This window comes from Anomaloglossus baeobatrachus, chromosome 6 (assembly GCF_048569485.1).
Source record: "Anomaloglossus baeobatrachus isolate aAnoBae1 chromosome 6, aAnoBae1.hap1, whole genome shotgun sequence".
NCBI lineage: Eukaryota > Metazoa > Chordata > Amphibia > Anura > Aromobatidae > Anomaloglossus > Anomaloglossus baeobatrachus.
In genome coordinates, this window is record NC_134358.1 from 73,757,110 (window position 1) to 73,775,241 (window position 18,132).

At 47.6% G+C, this 18,132-nt stretch overlaps 2 long non-coding RNA genes across 2 annotated transcripts; one reads left to right on the plus strand and one right to left on the minus strand.

Moving 5' to 3' along the window:
• Positions 1-824: 824 nt before the first annotated feature.
• LOC142244041 (uncharacterized) lies at positions 825-4,890 on the minus strand. The gene is made up of 4 exons (XR_012724430.1): positions 4,160-4,890; positions 1,236-1,703; positions 1,003-1,068; positions 825-906 (listed from the first exon to the last, which is right to left on the minus strand). It is a non-coding gene; the product is annotated as an uncharacterized LOC142244041 (long non-coding RNA).
• An 898-nt stretch (positions 4,891-5,788) lies between these two features.
• LOC142244042 (uncharacterized) lies at positions 5,789-6,767 on the plus strand. The gene is made up of 3 exons (XR_012724431.1): positions 5,789-6,329; positions 6,497-6,562; positions 6,659-6,767. It is a non-coding gene; the product is annotated as an uncharacterized LOC142244042 (long non-coding RNA).
• Positions 6,768-18,132: the final 11,365 nt, after the last annotated feature.

An 18,132-nucleotide genomic window follows, 5' to 3' on the forward strand; every position in this document is an offset into this window, starting at 1 on the left:
CCTTTAACACAGCAAAGTCCACATCAGGGTGTTCTAGGGCCCACAGCCGGAGCTGTTTGCGATCCTCAGGGGATCTCATCCCCTGCACAAATTGCTCTACTAACATCTTGTTGCTGTCCGCCTCATTGATAGGATTCACCCGCTTTAGTGTGCGAAGGGCGGTTTGCAGACGTAAAGCATAGTCCCGAATGCTATCCACAGCCCGTTGCCGGCACTGGTAAAACTGCATCCTCAGCTCAGCTTCAGTCCGGGTCTCAAAGGCAGTCTGTAGCTTCTCAAAGATGGTGGCTACAGAAAGCCGGTCCCCCTCGGCCCAGGTCTCCGCCTCCTGCTCAGCCGCACCGGTTAACTGGCCCAGCACTAACGCCGCACGTTGCTTATCGGTCAGGGGGTACAGTTCTAGCAACGGGTTAAGCTTTTTCCGGAAGACCTGTAAAGCATCAGGTTTCCCGTCATACTGCGGTAGCCAGGTAGCTCCGGGCGCATAGGGCAAGGAGAACGGCATCATCTGAGCGAGTGCGGGGGCCGCGGCACCTCCCGCCAGCGCGGCCGGGACCTGGGCAGGCCCATTCCCATCTGCGGGTGCCACTGCGGCTGCGACCACCGCTCCTCCAGCGGCTCCGTCGGGCGCAGACATCTTGTTTCCGTCCCCCTTAGCCTCTTTCCGGCCCCTCCTCTATCGGGGCGGGGTTTTGGCCTTCGCGCCTCTGCTACTCGAGAAGACGCTCGAGCGGGAACTTTTCGCGCCAAAGATGGCGACTTCTGAAATTTTTCGGCCGGATACCTCCGGCGAAATAAAAATATATAGAAAACCCCGGCACACAAAATGAAACTTGGAATAAACTTTTATTCAGTTTTTATTCAGTTTTTTTGTTGACGTTTCGGCAAAAGTTGCCTTTTTCAAAACTAAAGAAATAAACATATATACATATATATTAGTACCATAAATACATAGAATATTATTAATCATATCCATATAAATCATGATAACATCATATATACCTAATGAAATCCTGGAAACATGTATATCTTGTGAAGAATATCATTAGACTTGATAGGAATATTGATCTAAAATAAAGGCCCATATATTAGAAACAACAAAAAAATTTTTTCATATATATATATATACATATCAATATCATATACATATCAAGATCTCCCCATTATGGGACAACAGTAAGACAAGAAACATCAGAAAAACAGATCCATATATAGCAATAAACCATTTAGATTACCTTAATTGGCATAAATGAGAAATCCTAGTGAGGATATAGGAAGCGAATGCCACAATAAAGGTAAACTGAAAAGTAGAGGCATAGTGGTCAGACAAGTAAAACAGAAAGCAATTCCCATAGAGAGACAATTCCCATAGAAAGACCAAGCGCCAAACCATTACCTGTACCCTGGGAGATCAGTGGTGGAGTGGAAAGAAACAGAGCCGCAGTGAGGTTTAAATACCTAGTGAGGGCGGGCCTACCTAATTGATTGATCCAAGGAGGAACGCATGATGACACGCAAGCCAGCGCATGCGCGGTAAATGCGGAAGTACGCGCATGCGCAGTAGCTAAAGAACCAGTGAAATGAAGCGCACAATGAGACGCAAGCAACACGGAAGTGCGCGCATGCGTGAAACAGAAAAAGGAGCGGTGAAACGGGGTGACCCGGATAGAAGCTCCATGTTAACTGAAGAAACCTCATCGTGTCTAAAAAGAAACAAAGAAAAGGAATATGAATAACAGTAACGATATAATTACTAGTTGGAAGACTTCTAATAACATTGGCAAGATTACACCAAACATTAGAGCGAACATAGGTTATGAATAATTAATATCTAAACAATTTAATTTAAATAAACCAAAAAATAGGACGGACCCCATATCTCCTGCTCAATAATCATACTCCCTATTCAAACCATTAGGGGAAAGAGTATTAAGCATATGAATCCAATAGGATTCTCTGTTCTTCAATTTACGGACCCTGTCACCTCCTCGTCTCAATGGAGAAACATGCTCCAATACTTGAAAACGAAGTTGGGACACTGTGTGTCCACATTGTTGAAAATGATGAGGGATTGGTAACATAGTCATTCCACATCGAATGGTGGATTTATGTTTCCCTATGCGGTCTCGGACATGCTGGGTGGTCTCCCCAACATATCCGAGACCGCACGGACACTTTATTAAATAAATAACAAATGATGTGTCACAAGTAAAAAAATCTTTTATGTGAAAAACCTTCCCAGTTCGGGGATGTGTAAATTGACTACCCTTAGTCATATTTGAGCAATGGGGACAATGAAGACACGGATAATTACCCTTCTTGGGTGTCGAAAGAAAGGTCTGTCGAGACCGAAGAATCGAAGATCCGATGTCCGCTTTGACCAAAAGGTCACGGAGATTAGGGGAACGTTTATAACTGAATAATGGGGGAGTTGAAAACTCAGTGATTTTCGGATAAGATCTCTGCAATACTTGCCAATGTCTAAGTATAATATTCTTAATAAGAGGATGGTATGGGTGGAATGTATTAACAAAGGAAATTAGAGGACCCAATCTCCTAGGTTTACGAGTAGAATGTAAACTCTCCTGAAATGCGGACTCAACTATTGACGCGGGATAACCGCGCTGAAGAAATTTTAATGACATCTCTTCATGCCTCCGTGAACGCTGATTCGCCATAGTAACATTACGTGATACCCTTTTATGCTGTGAAATTGGCAGGGAATTTTTCAAATGCCGTGGATGATTACTCGTGTAATGTAACAAACTATTACGATCTGTGGGTTTCACATACATGTCAGAAAGAATTCTGCCTCCTTGGTCCAAATGAATCAATGTATCAAGAAAATTGATACAAGATGCATTCACATGTTGAGTAAAAGAAAGACCAGTTACCCTGGTATTTAAGTACTGAAAGAATTCATCAAAAAGCAACTGAGATCCAGTAAAGACAATGAAAATGTCATCTATGTATCGTTTATAAAACGCTACATGATTGCGAAACAACTGATGGGTATACACAAACAAAGACTCAAAATGAGTCATATATATGTTTGCGTACGGTGGGGCGACATTCGAGCCCATCGCTGTGCCTTTAATCTGAAAATAAAATTGATCCTGAAAAAGAAAATAATTTTTATGAAGAACGATGGACAAAAGATCAAGGCAAAAATCTTTCTGAACTGAGGAAAAATCACTATATTGATTCAAAAACCAAGAAACCGCTGAGATACCTAAGGAGTGATCAATACTTGTATACAGGGAATTGACATCCAAAGTGATAAGGAGTGAGCCAGGTGGGAATGGACTAAGAGTCTGTAGCTGATGTAAAAAATCCCCCGTATCACGTAAATACGAAGGAGTTTTGGAAACTAAAGGTGATAAGATACGATCCAACGTTATTGCTAAAGGTGATAGCAAAGAGTCAACAGCAGCCACTATAGGTCGTCCAGGGGGATGCCACAAATCTTTGTGTATTTTTGGCAAAGTATACAAGACTGGAGTGACAGGATTGACTTTGTTCAAATAAGTTGCCAATTTAGAATCAATAATTCCTAGATTAGAATAACGTTGGATCATATCTGAAATATCTTTCTTAATGTTTCCAGATGGATCATGTGATAATGGTAAATATGTGGATTCATCAGCTAATTGAGTTTTAATCTCAGATACATAATAGCTCTTGTCCATCACCACCAAGGATCCACCCTTATCCGCTGGTTTTATTATGATTGTGGAGTTATTCTGAAGAGACCGTAATGCTTGGGTTTCCCCAGGAGTAAGATTTTTCTTAATCCGCAACTCCCCATTTTTTACAGTATTCACAAGTTGATCCACATCCGATTTAACAAGAGAAATAAAGGTCTCAGCGGGATGGTAGGTTCTCGGAGGCATGAAGCTACTGGGCATTGTTAAGTTAAGTTTGCTAAAGGAGAATTGAGTATCAAGCTGAGTATCTGGCACTACAGGATTCTGATCTAAGGGTCCTTGATTGAAATGAACCTTAAGTCTTACCGATCTATAAAATTTATTTAATTCCTGTTCAAGTAGAAAAGAATCAAAATGAGGAGTTGGACAAAAGGATAAACCTTTTTGTAAAACCTGGGACTCTAGGGGGGACAGGGTATAGGAGGAGATATTAAAAATGAGGTCCGTCCTACCTGTGATCTCGTTGTCATACGATCCCCCAACAGTGGATCTCCTCTGCCCCCTCCTCGTCTTCTTTGTGGAATGGCGCGACGTGGTCCTAAAAAAGGTACCTGATGTGATTCCATATCACTACCAGAACTTGCAGAGGAAGAGAAACCAGTCCTGGGCTGGAAACGTCTGCGCAGAGGAGGCTCACCGCACCGCCACCTGTATACTTGACCACGTTTATAATCCTCCTCATCACGTATAAACTTATTCCGCTTACGTTCTTGAAGAATTTTCTTGTAATCCGAAATGGTTGAGTCCATTTTGGACTTCATACTTGATAGATCGGTAGGAGAAAATGTATTTGATAACTGTCCTTCAATAGATGATATTTGATTTGAAATTGTGGCCAATTCTTTATGCAAATAATCAATCGTAAGAGTCATTAAATCATATGAACATTTGTTCAAAATATGCTCAAATGTTGTACAGAAATCCTGGTTGTCAGAAAACAATGTGGGTCGCAATGATACACGCAAACCACGTGGTATCCTTCTAACCTTATAATATTCAGCTAATGTGACAAGATGGAGCTCCAGGGCTACCTGGCGTCTCAACTCACGCTCATATTCTTTAGTCCTGGATTCTTCACTTGGAATAGACAAAAATTGACCAGAAGTAGTAACTCTTGAATGAATAGCAGATAGTTCTTCTTCATTATAAGAAAAAATATTTGAAGCCATAGTAGATATGGTACGTCAGGAGCTCAGGCTAAAAAATATACAATAACGCTGAGTTATTGTATCCCGCGGTTATCCCGCGTCAATAGTTGAGTCCGCATTTCAGGAGAGTTTACATTCTACTCGTAAACCTAGGAGATTGGGTCCTCTAATTTCCTTTGTTAATACATTCCACCCATACCATCCTCTTATTAAGAATATTATACTTAGACATTGGCAAGTATTGCAGAGATCTTATCCGAAAATCACTGAGTTTTCAACTCCCCCATTATTCAGTTATAAACGTTCCCCTAATCTCCGTGACCTTTTGGTCAAAGCGGACATCGGATCTTCGATTCTTCGGTCTCGACAGACCTTTCTTTCGACACCCAAGAAGGGTAATTATCCGTGTCTTCATTGTCCCCATTGCTCAAATATGACTAAGGGTAGTCAATTTACACATCCCCGAACTGGGAAGGTTTTTCACATAAAAGATTTTTTTACTTGTGACACATCATTTGTTATTTATTTAATAAAGTGTCCGTGCGGTCTCGGATATGTTGGGGAGACCACCCAGCATGTCCGAGACCGCATAGGGAAACATAAATCCACCATTCGATGTGGAATGACTATGTTACCAATCCCTCATCATTTTCAACAATGTGGACACACAGTGTCCCAACTTCGTTTTCAAGTATTGGAGCATGTTTCTCCATTGAGACGAGGAGGTGACAGGGTCCGTAAATTGAAGAACAGAGAATCCTATTGGATTCATATGCTTAATACTCTTTCCCCTAATGGTTTGAATAGGGAGTATGATTATTGAGCAGGAGATATGGGGTCCGTCCTATTTTTTGGTTTATTTAAATTAAATTGTTTAGATATTAATTATTCATAACCTATGTTCGCTCTAATGTTTGGTGTAATCTTGCCAATGTTATTAGAAGTCTTCCAACTAGTAATTATATCGTTACTGTTATTCATATTCCTTTTCTTTGTTTCTTTTTAGACACGATGAGGTTTCTTCAGTTAACATGGAGCTTCTATCCGGGTCACCCCGTTTCACCGCTCCTTTTTCTGTTTCACGCATGCGCGCACTTCCGTGTTGCTTGCGTCTCATTGTGCGCTTCATTTCACTGGTTCTTTAGCTACTGCGCATGCGCGTACTTCCGCATTTACCGCGCATGCGCTGGCTTGCGTGTCATCATGCGTTCCTCCTTGGATCAATCAATTAGGTAGGCCCGCCCTCACTAGGTATTTAAACCTCACTGCGGCTCTGTTTCTTTCCACTCCACCACTGATCTCCCAGGGTACAGGTAATGGTTTGGCGCTTGGTCTTTCTATGGGAATTGTCTCTCTATGGGAATTGCTTTCTGTTTTACTTGTCTGACCACTATGCCTCTACTTTTCAGTTTACCTTTATTGTGGCATTCGCTTCCTATATCCTCACTAGGATTTCTCATTTATGCCAATTAAGGTAATCTAAATGGTTTATTGCTATATATGGATCTGTTTTTCTGATGTTTCTTGTCTTACTGTTGTCCCATAATGGGGAGATCTTGATATGTATATGATATTGATATGTATATATATATATATGAAAAAATTTTTTTGTTGTTTCTAATATATGGGCCTTTATTTTAGATCAATATTCCTATCAAGTCTAATGATATTCTTCACAAGATATACATGTTTCCAGGATTTCATTAGGTATATATGATGTTATCATGATTTATATGGATATGATTAATAATATTCTATGTATTTATGGTACTAATATATATGTATATATGTTTATTTCTTTAGTTTTGAAAAAGGCAACTTTTGCCGAAACGTCAACAAAAAAACTGAATAAAAACTGAATAAAAGTTTATTCCAAGTTTCATTTTGTGTGCCGGGGTTTTCTATATATTTTTATACGTGTTGTTTCCCCTGAGCACCTTAATCAGTGAGCCGGACTTTCACTCAGCGTTATTGGATACCTCCGGCGGTCACAAGGCGCACCTCTACCCAACGGCAGAGCGGTAAGATCCTGTTCGTGACGCCAAGTTGTCGCGGGCGGAGGAGGGGACGCCGCGCTCTCCCACTGCTCGGGTCCGGCTGCTGCTGCGGCTGCTGCGGCCTGCTGCTGCTGCTCGGTGGCTCGAGCGATGGGCCGGATCCCGGGGACTCGAGCGGCGCTCCTCGCCCGTGAGTGAAAGGGGATTGGGATTTGGGATAGTTTATTGTCCGTGACGCCACCCACGGTTGTGGTGATTAAGTGGACACCACCGCTGCTCTGTCTGGGGAGCCCGGGAGTGATGGTATGGAGCAGCCAGTTGTTGATTTGCCCCTCCGTGGGTAGGGGGTTTGGTGGTCCCGGGGCCCAGTGATGGGGTTGGTATGGTGGACAGGCGGGTATGGGGCCTGTGGGGGTGCAGGGGCAGCGCTGTGCCGCACGGCACGGAGGTACTCACTCAGCCAGTAAACACAACACAGTTCTCGGTAAACAAACGGCTGGTTGGACGGGTCCCTCGGACGGTTACGGTGCTGATGTTCCCTGCAGTTAGCAGTGACGGTCTCTTCCCTGCACCTATGTAAAGTCTTTTTGGTAGCGATGGGTTCCCACCGGTTACCCGCTCCTCGACCTGGACATGAGCCGGAGGAGCCCCTCTCTTGCCCGCAGGCGCTGGCCCTGGGAACCTGGTGCCTTGGCGGTGGCGGTGTCTCCCCTTAACGGTCGAACTGTTGCCTTCAATCGGGACTTGGTTGTTAGGAGACAGAGGTCCCCTTCACTGACGGATTTGGCAAATTATGGCGACTCCTAGCCTTGCCGGGATCCGAAAGGCCCCTGCCCTGGTGCTGACTGTTCTTCGTATACTGCTCCGGTACCGCCGGGTCACCACCCGTCCGCGGTCCTTCCAGCAACCTCCAAGCAGTCCCCCTGCAGACTATCACCGCCGTCTGCTGACCTTGCTGTCTCAGTCCGGGGCACACACCCGGACCAACTTCAGGCTTTCTTAACTGTCACTTTCCCTTTACTTCAGCTTCTCTCCTTAGCTCCTCTACCACTTCACCTCCTTCTTCTTTCACTTCCCTAACTTCACTGCCTGGTTCTCCCGCCTCCAGGGCTGTGAACTCCTCGGTGGGCGGAGCCAACCGCCTGGCCCACCCCCTGGTGTGGACATCAGCCCCTGGAGGAAGGCAACAAGGATTTTGGGTTAGCTTGATGTACCTGCAGGGAATGTGGGGTGCATGTGATGTTGTGACCTGTGACCCCTGGGTTGCCCAGGGCGTCACATCAGCAGATCTGATCAGCCGACATATGCCAGTTAACCAGTTAAATCCCACTTTCAATCTCTGACAGTGCGCCCCCATCAGCAACCCCATGATGTGATCACGGGATTCCGATGAGTTGTCTTGACAGCTGGGGGTCAGCTGATGACTCTAATTGCCGACCTCCACCAAAAAAATAATATTTGTTGGGGTCACAAGCATATTTCAGCAACTTGCAGCCCTTACAAAGCAACTTTCCCCCAATTAAAGTCCTGTAGTGTTCCCACGCATTAAGATACCTCTGTCATGTCCTCCAGAAAGTATGGTGGCAACAAAAGTGCCCCTCAAACACAGCATGATATAACCACAGTGAATTCCCTCACAGTACAGTGATCCTACAATCCCCCTCCTCCCACAAAGTATTATGTCTCCACAGTGATCCCAAGATAGTGTGATGCTGCCACAGTGAACACAATACGTCCCTCCACACAATAAGAAGGTCCCCACACATCCTCCCATACAGTATAATGGACCCCACACACCTCCACACGCTATGATGGCCCCTACACAACTCTCTATACAGTATATTGGCTCTTCATGCAGTATAATGGCCCCTACACAACCCTATACACAGTATGATAGCCCCAACAAAACCTTCCATAAGTATGATCATCCTCACAGTATAATTGCCAACACAGTACAATGGCCCCCTTTAGCCCTCCACACAGTATAATGGCCACCACATAGCCCTTCAAACTCAAACAGCATAATGACCCCCATACAGCATGATGGACCGCATACAAATTTTGAAGTGTATAATTGCCCGCATACAGTTTAAGGGCCCCCACTTGCCATCCAAACAGTATAATAGTATCCCCATAGCCCTGTAAACAGTATAATCGCCAACCCATGGCCCCACAAACAGTATAATGGCTTATCATATAACTTTGCAAACAGTATAATGGCCCCCACATAGCTCATCAAATAGTATAATGGCCCCACCACACATAACCCTGAAAATAGTATAGTGGCCAACCCATAGTCCCACAAACAGTATATTGGCCTTTCACATAATATTGCAAACAGTATAATCACCCCCTACATAGTCCTCCAAATAGTATAATGGCCTCCACATAGCCCTCCAAATAGTATAATAGCTCCCGCATAGCCCTCCAAATAGTAAAATAATATAATAGGTCCCACATAGCTCTCCAAATAGTATAATAGCCCCCCACATAGCCTTTCAAATAGTATAATAGCTCCCTCATAGCCCCTCCAAATAGTATAGTACCCCCCCTACTATTTGGAGGGCTATGTGGGCATAGCCCTCCAAATAGTATAATAGCCCCCACATAGCCCTCCAAATAGTATAATAGCTCCCGCATAGCCCTTCAAATAGTAACATAGTATAATAGCCCCCACATAGCTCTCCAAATAGTATAATAGCCCCCTCATAGCCCTCCAAATAGTATAATAGCCTCCACATAGCCCTCCAAATAGTATAATAGCCCCCACATAGCCTTGCAAATAGTATAATAGCCCCCACATAGCCCTCCAAAAAGTATAATAGCCCCCACATAGCCCTCCAAATAGTATAATAGCTCCTGCATAGCCCTCCAAATAGTAAAATAATATAATAGCCCCCACATAGCTCTCCAAATAGTATAATAGCCCCCACATAGCCCTCCAAAAAGTATAATAGCCCCCACATAGCCCTCCAAATAGTATAATAGCTCCCGCATAGCCCTCCAAATAGTAAAATAATATAATAGCCCCCACATAGCTCTCCAAATAGTATAATAGCCCCCACATAGCCTTTCAGATAGTATAATGGCCCCCACATAGCCCTCCAAATAGTATAATAGCCCCCCACATAGCCCTCCAAATAGTATAAAAAGCTAGCTTAACAAAATAGATTGACATAACCGTAAGAGAGGAACATATTTAAGCAAGAGAGAGTCAAATGAGCAAAAAAAACAAACAAAACAGATTAACTAAAACAGTGGATTTACCTCACACAACAAAACTAATATTCATGACAAATAACAGTTCCTCCTCAGATGTACCATACAAAGAATGTAAAAATGTTTTCGCTTCAGCAATTCATTGATTTTGGCCATAGGGGGTGCTGGTGCTGCACCGACAGAAAAGCTTCCATTAAAAGCTGTTTCCACAGTCCTAAGGGATATCACGGCTGCAGTCATTTCTACATGACGTAATATCAGAGAGGTATCTCCCAGTAGATATGTTCTCTTCAGGCACTCTCCCTATGTAGCTTATATACACATACATGTAAGGTTCTGTTCATAAGTCTGTTCAGACATCAGTTTATTCTGTATAGGAAGCAACAAACAGAAAAAGAAATCCATTGCGTCAGTTATGCAAACAGAAGCAGAGGGGTTCTACTGATTATATTGGGGTCTAAATGGGTTCTGGGGGGGGGTTAGAATGGAAGAAAACGTTCTGCATGGAAGACTTTTTTTTTCTTTTGTATAAAAAAAACAGATACCAAATGGACCCCATAATAAATAATGGGAAACCCCTATGCTTCCATTTGTGTAACTGATGGAAAGAATCCCAGAATCTAAACAGAATGCCTGAACCACCATGTGACCAAAACCTTACCGGGCTGGCTCATGATTATGGGCTTAGTTACAAACATCAGTTGTCTATGGCATAATCATCCGTCGTGATGACAGACACGAGGGGACGGGGGTCTTCAGCTGACCCTCAACTGCCATAGTAATCTATTAGGCCTCAGATCTTGTTATGGGTCCGAAGCGGGGGGACGATGGGCATGTGGAAGGTTGTGCCTTCATACTACAAGTGCTGCTGTCACCGAATGACAGTGGCATTTAATAAGTTAACAGCCACGGGCATAACTCAGCTCCACCTGCAGATGTTGTAGGTAGTTCCTGGCTGCGTGTCACAGCCATTATATTAAGCGGGCTTTACACGCTGCGACACCGCTTGCATCCCGTCACCACGACCCGTGGGTAGCGTCACGACCCGTACAAGGACAACGCGGCCCCCGGCTGCGCACCTCGTCCCATACCACCACCCCACTGCCTCTCCTTAACAGAGCGACGTGGCCCCCCGGACCGGAGGCGCTCGTGCCACCGACCACCCGAGCCCGGACATCGAGCGGCTCGGCCCGAGCAGCGGAGCGGCCGAACCCCTCTCAGGGCGGTACACGACATCGCTAGCAATCTCGTTAGCGATGTTAAACGCCAGATCACACATACGATTTGCTGAGATCGCACATGTGACCGGCGCTACAAAAAATGACCTATGCGCAATATCGGCAAATTTTATCTGCGATCTGGCGTGTCACATCGCTAACGAGATTGCTAGCGATGTCGCAGCGTGTAAAGCACCCTTTAGTCCTTTTCATACACCTGCTCTCAGCTTGGGCTGTGCATGTACGTCGAATGACAGTAAGGGCTTAAAGCAATAATGGACTGTCGCTTCTCTTTACTAATTCTTGCCATAGTTTAGTTGTGGAATATTGCTCAGCAGTGTATGACACTGTGTAAAAAAACACGCCTTTGCAAAACACACCTGATGGTTGCAAACACTTTCTGAATGCCAGTGATTCCACAAATTAACTCTTGCAGGCATGATGAAGATGCTTGAGAGAATGCTGAGGGGATCTAAAGCTATCATCAGAGTAAAATAGGGTTAACTTTGTGGAATCTGAGGATTGAAGAGTAAATGACAGGTGATACATGCTGCCCCATCCATAGGCAGCATGTATCAGACACTGGATGAGTGGTTTCACTCTGAAATGCATGCTGCGGTTTAGAGAAAAACATACTTTAAAGTTCTCCGTGAATGAAGTAAAATGGCATCCCTGATATAATGCAAACTGCAGACTGTCCTAGTCACATGCCAGTATGGGCTGCAGACTGAAGACATACAACTCCTGGGATCTGCCTCTCCACTGACAAGAGCTGTATCACAAAAACCTCAGTTGGCTGCCGGAAGAATGGCTCTCATACATGAAGAAATATATCTCTTCATCACAGAGCACAAAAGGATTATATACCGCTTCATCCTCCTCTAGAACAACTGTTAAGAGGAGACTTTGTGCAGCAGGCCTTCATGGTAAAATAACTGCTAGGAATCCACTGCTAAGGACAGGCAACAAGCAGAAGAGACTTGTTTGGGCTAAAGAACACAAGGAATGGACATTAGACCAGTGGAAATCTGTGCTTTGGTCTGATGAGTCCAAATTTGAGATCTTTGGATCCAACCACCGTGTGTTTGTAGAAAAGGTGAACGGATGGACTCTACATGCCTGGTTCCCACCGTGAAGCATGGAGGAGGAGGTGTGATGGTGTGGGGGTGCTTTGCTGGTGACACTGTTGGGGATTTATTCAAAATTAAAGGCATACTAAACCAGCATGGCTACCACAGCATCTTGCAGTGGCATGCTATTCCATCCGGTTTGCGTTTAGCTGGACCATTATTTATTCTTCAATAGGACAATGACCCCCAAACACACCTCCAGGCTATGTAAGGGCTATTTGACTAAGAAGGAGAGTGATGGGGTGCTACGCCAGATGATCTGGCCTCCACAGTCACCAGACCTGAACCCAATCGAGATGGTTTGGGGTGAGCTGGACCGCAGAGTGAAGGCACAAGGGCCAACAAGTGCTAAGCATCTCTGGGAACTCCTTCAAGACTGTTGGAAAACCATTTCCGGTGACTAAGGCGGGCTTTGCACATTACGACACCGCAGGTGCGATGTCGGTGGGGTCAAATCGAAAGTGACGAACATCCGGCGTCGCAGTCGATATCGTAGTGTGCAAATCTTTTTTGATACATTAACGAGCGCAAAAGCGTCGTTATCGTATCATCAGTGTTGTGTCCAACATTTCCATAATGACGGTGCAGCGACAGGTACGATGTACAGTAGTTCCTCGTTCCTGCAGCAGCACACATCGCTGTGTATGAAGCCGCAGGAGCGAGGAACATCTCCTACCTGCGTCCCGGGTGCAATGCGGAAGGAAGGAGGTGGGCGGGATGTTTACATCCTGCTCATCTCCGCCCCTCCGCTGCTATTGGCCGCCTGCCTGTCGCTGTGACGCCGCACGACCCGCCCCCTTAGGAAGGAAGCGGGTTGCCGGCCAGAGCGACGTCGCACGGCAGAGGAGTGCATGTGAAGCCGGCGTAGCGATAATGTTCGCTACACCAGCAATCATAAGATATCGCTGCTGCGACGGGGGCGGGGACTATCGCGCTCGACATCACAGCATCGGCTTGCGATGTCGCAGCGTGCAAAGTACCCCTATCTCTTGAAGGTCATCAAGAGAATGCCAAGAGTGTGCAAAGCAGTAATCAAAGCAAAAGGTGGTAACTTTGAAGAACCTAGAATATAAGACATATTTTCAGTTGTTTCATACTTTTTTAAGCATTTCATTCCACATGTTTTCATTCACAGTTTTGATTTCTTCAATGTGAATCTACAATTTTTAGAGTCTTGAAAATAAAGAAAACTCTTTGAATGAGAAGGTGTGTCCAAACTTTTGGTCCGTACTGTGTGTGTGTGTGTATGTATATATATATATATATATATATATATATATATATATGTTACATATTTTCATACAGATGTGACGCCCCTGGACTATTAGGTCATTACAGGGTACTGCAGAAGCTGCCCTTCCTCCTCCTTGGTTCTGGGTCCCTAACTAAATGGTGTTGCCTCCAACGGCAAATCAAATCCTAGATACACCCTGCACCACACCCACCAGACACACCAGTGGACGGCTTGAGTGGCATAGAGTCGCCCACCTGGGGGGTCAGGGAGGGGAACTGAGGAGTGTAGAGAGTTGAAGGAGAGTGGTTGGGAAGTGGCCGTCGAGCTGTGGGGAGCTCAGAGGAAGTCGGGAGTGGTGACTCCTGAAGGAACTATCTAGGTTGTAGACAGTGGTCTGGGCCTAGAGGAGTTGGACCTCGGTCGCGGGGGATTGTGGCGAGGTGCCTGGACCTGTCGAGATGGACAGTTGGCAACCTAGCACTATCACTGGTCTGGGACCGAAGGCACGATAAGGTATACAGACCCTAGGTCGGGGAGTAGCTTCAGGCAACCCGACAATTCAACTGAGGAGAACGGAGCCTTTATGATCTGTTCCCACCCGCTCCAGAATCGGGGCATTAGCGCAACGAGGGGGGTAGGACTTTCCAATCCAAAACAGTCCAGAAAAACCCAAGCGTGAGCCCTAAGAGCAAGCTCCCATACTTAGCCATAGTAGGGAGCGGGGCCCGGCTAGTTCCATACTACCGGGCCACCAAGTTGAAGTCAAACTAAGTTGAGGCAGGTCATGGATCGCCAGGCAACACTATTGGGGACAGGACCTGGACGAGCCCCCCTCAGCGGCAGCGGTACCCAGAGACTTGGTTTACCCGGTTGTCAGTGTCTGCTTATGAACTGAGAGAGTACGAGAGTGACCCCTGCACCTCACGGCACGGCAACCCTCACCGAGTCCCCCGGCATTCCTCCTACCCGTGGAGGGCTACGACACCTTGTTGCCCGACTTCATCACCCCAGGTACTCCCAGCAGCAGCGGCGGTACTCCACAAATTACCGTACACCACGGGTGGCGTCACAAACTACATATCAACTTCCCTGTAAATACCCCCTTTCATTTGCGTGGCCGCACGTCCCCCGTGTCTGGAGATCCTCGAGCCACAGTGAACCCGGATCCAAGCAGCTCGGCTGCTTCCACAGGGATGGCACACCTCAAATTCCTGGCGTCACGAACAGAATACGAGTAGGACCCACTTTCCTGGGTGACGTGCGCCTTGGAAAACCAAACCGCGAGTCAAGAATCCCGTTTCCTGCCATTTCTGCTATTTTCCGCCATCTTTTGGCGCTGAAACGCCGTCTTCTCGACCAAAAGCGCGCAAAGCCGAAGCCCAGCCCTTCGTCCTGAGAGTCAACCCGGAACCAGAAGTTTGAAGAGGGCCACAGCACAGCAGTGAGTGGTGGTCGAAAACTGAGGGGGCATGACAGCATGTAGCGGCGGAAGAGAAGCAGGGACACCAGGACTCTGCGATAACGTTCCTGGATCCCGCAGAGGAAAGATGGTGGCTGCGCGAGACTGGTCATCGGAGAGTGCTGCTCCCGGGACCGCGACCTGGATTGAACAAGAAACGGAGCAGCTCTGCAGGAGGATGCAGACGCAGTTCCTCTTCATACTGGACCACTGGAGGGAAGAGATGAGGAGCCTGGCAGTGGCGGCGCGAGCCCGTGAAATCGAAATCCCACGTGTGGAGCGGCTAAGCTGATACCCAGTCCCAGTTGATTCCACTAATCCGGCCGATGCGGCTGTGGGATCCGGTCCGCCCCCGCTCACGGCAAACACCTTACCACCGCCAACCCCAACCTCTGCGAATGCCGAGCTGCCCATTCCAACCCCGGCAGCGGAACCTTCAGCCCCAATTTATGAGAAACCAGCTGCAGAGCTCCCGGCCCCATCACCCGATCAGGTCACGACAGCAGTCATCCAGACACCAGCCCGACCAGACCCGGCCGCATCACCGGGCTCGTACCTAGAGACGGAGCACCCGGACTCTGCATCCTCGGCAGCGGAGCAGTTGGTTCTTCTTCAGGAAAGGCGGAACCTGAGGAGCTACCAGTTCCGCCACCGCACGGCATCCCAGTTGCTGTTGCAGCCGCGGGAGTAGAGCTACAACCCATGCCAGCAAGAGAGGCGAGGCCAGACGCTGACGCCCCTTACTGGGAACGACACCAGCGATAAATTTACCAAGAGATGACAACACGAGACTGGCGACGACGGGAAATTGCCACCCATACTCACCAAGAGAAGGACCAGGTGAGTAATGCCACTTCCCAAGTCCGAGGTCCACCACCCTACCCGTGGAGAGCTACGACACCTTGCTGCCCCACTTCATCACCCTGGGTACTCCCAGCGGCAGCGGCGGTACTCCCCAAATTACCGTACACCATGGGTGGCGTCACGAACTACATATCAACTCCCCTGTAAATACCCCTTTTCATTTGAGTGGCCGCATGACTCCCCGGTCCAGAGACCCTCGAGCCACAGCGAACCCGGATTCGAGCAGCTCGGCTGCTTCCACGCGGGCGGCACACAGACACATGCTCACAAGAAAAATATGAGATACCTAAGCTTCATTTTCTCACATAGATCACTACTAGAGCAGTCATGTCAGCATGAGTGAGCTCGGGAGGGAAATTATATGTGACGCCCTGGCAAAACCAGGTAGTCACGCAGTTCAGGCCCCCGCATGACACCGCTCCCACACAGGGTTAAAGCAGCTGACAAAACCCTAGTCACCCCCCCAGGGAATGACAGGCACACCAGTGGGCGGGACCAGGCGGAAGGGAAATGCCCACCCACCTATGGGTCTGGAGAGCCCGGGGCGGGAAAAATAGCAGATACATTTTGAGTTTGGAGTGAGGAGGAGAAGCTGACAGGTGTCAGGGTCGGAGCCCTGACACATTGGCTAGGTGGCAGACGGTGGTCACCGCCAGCAGGAGACGGGAAGATGGCTCGGCAGATCTGAGGTGGACCGGGGCAGCGTTGTAGCCCGCTGGTACCGACACCGGAGAACCGACCCGGAACCCGTGCACACCAGGGGGTACTCGGACCCTGAAGCCAGGACCGGCACCAACAGCCTAGCTAATTAACTGATTGAGGGCAGGATTCCAGGTCCTGTCCCAACCTAAGTCCCGAAAAGTAGACAACCACCCACAAAGAGGGATAGGGCATCCGCCAGGGCCCAGTAGATCCCATGGGTCAGCGTCTGACGGGCACGGCTCCCAACCAGAGGACCGGGAGCGGACTCCTGCATTACACACCGGGAAGTCTACACAACCAAACACAAAGTGCAGAGGAAAGGGGCAGTGACCATCAATCCGGGTGTGGGGCCAGATACACCCGTCTGCAGCAGCCGGCCACCATCACCTTGGTTTACCAAAAGACTTGTGTGATTGATTCAACAGTGAGTAACTTCCCCGGCCTGACCGGGTGCGCCGGCCCCTGCTGTTATCATCCCCTGCACAGAGACATTGGGCCTCAGGGCATCAATCCCTGCCCACGGAGGGATTAACATCCAGCTGCCAGGCCATCGCCCCTGGGAGCCCCACAACAGCAGCGGTGGTTCTACATCTCACCACACACCATGGGTGGCGTCACAAACAGTTTTCAACAACTCCCGTATAAATACGTTCTCCTTTTATTCGGAGTGTCCGTGTGACCCCCGGGTCCAGTAGAATCCCTCGAGCCATATCGCAGATCCGGATCCGAGCAGCACGGCTGCTGGCACGGGGGCAGCATATATACCAATACCAGCTTCACAGGGAACGCTCACTGAATCCTAAACTAGCAGCTCTGCATAATATACTGATCACATCATTATATATGGGCTGGTTAGAATGCCAGTTAGCAGATATGCTGTAGACATGGACACCTGTTCATTAGGGAGTGTGTAACGCCATTACCAGCATTTCCGCATTGTCCTGCCCTCCACCCCCGGCAGGGATGCCAGCACACTCATCCTGCCGGCCGCTGAGTGGTGTCTGCTCTATCCCCTGTCCCTGCTGCCGGCTCCCAGGACCTGTGCACGCAACACTGGTCTCCTGGGAGCATGCTTAGGGCATGCACGCACACCTTCTCTCAAAAAGCCAGCGCAACCTAACCCTGAACTTCCTGTGGCTGAGAGGCACTAGGTATTTAAGGCATCCTCCCTCTATGGGAGGTGCCTGGACAACGTGCTCTATCCTTTAGAGATGCGTTGTCAGTTGCCAGGTCCCTTGTAACACTGCTGCTGTATTGCTGTGTGGCTGTATCGCTTACACCAGTTTGCATTCCAGTACCTGCCATACCCACTACTGCACCTATCCGTGCCAGTTGTATTTGCCATACCTGCTGCTGCACATATCTATACCAGCTGTATCTGCCATACCTGAACCTGCACCTATCTGTACCAGTTGTACTGTAACCACTGATCGGCACCTTTCTACGCCAGCTGTA